The sequence below is a fragment of the Rhagoletis pomonella genome, unplaced genomic scaffold (genome assembly GCF_013731165.1).
Source record: "Rhagoletis pomonella isolate Grant_MI unplaced genomic scaffold, Rhpom_1.0 Rhpom_scaffold_00002, whole genome shotgun sequence".
In the NCBI taxonomy this organism is placed as follows: Eukaryota; Metazoa; Arthropoda; class Insecta; order Diptera; family Tephritidae; genus Rhagoletis; species Rhagoletis pomonella.
The window spans coordinates 24,753,566-24,754,068 of record NW_023458556.1 but is presented as its reverse complement, the minus strand read 5'-3'; positions in this window follow the sequence as shown (position 1 = coordinate 24,754,068).

Below are 503 nucleotides of genomic sequence, written 5' to 3'. Positions count from 1 at the left end.
ATAAAATAAAATAAAATAAAATAAAATAAAATAAAATAAAATAAAATAAAATAAAATAAAATAAAATAAAATAAAATAAAATAAAATAAAATAAAATAAAATAAAATAAAATAAAATAAAATAAAATAAAATAAAATAAAATAAAATAAAATAAAATAAAATAAAATAAAATAAAATAAAATAAAATAAAATTAAATTAAATTAAAAATAAGATAAAATAAAATAAAATAAAATAAAATAAAATAAAATAAAATAAAAAAATTAAATTAAATTAAATTAACTTATATTAAATTAAATTAAAATTTACTTAAATGAAATAAAATTAAATAAAACAGAACAAAATAAAATAAAGAAAACTAAGTTAAGTTAAACTGTAAATAAAAAACTTAAATAAAATAATATATAACTCAATATAATGTGACAAATATTAAAATAAAATTGTAACTTATAAATTTGATAATTAAATTTAAAAAAAATTATAAATTTTATTTAGTTTTTTTTTT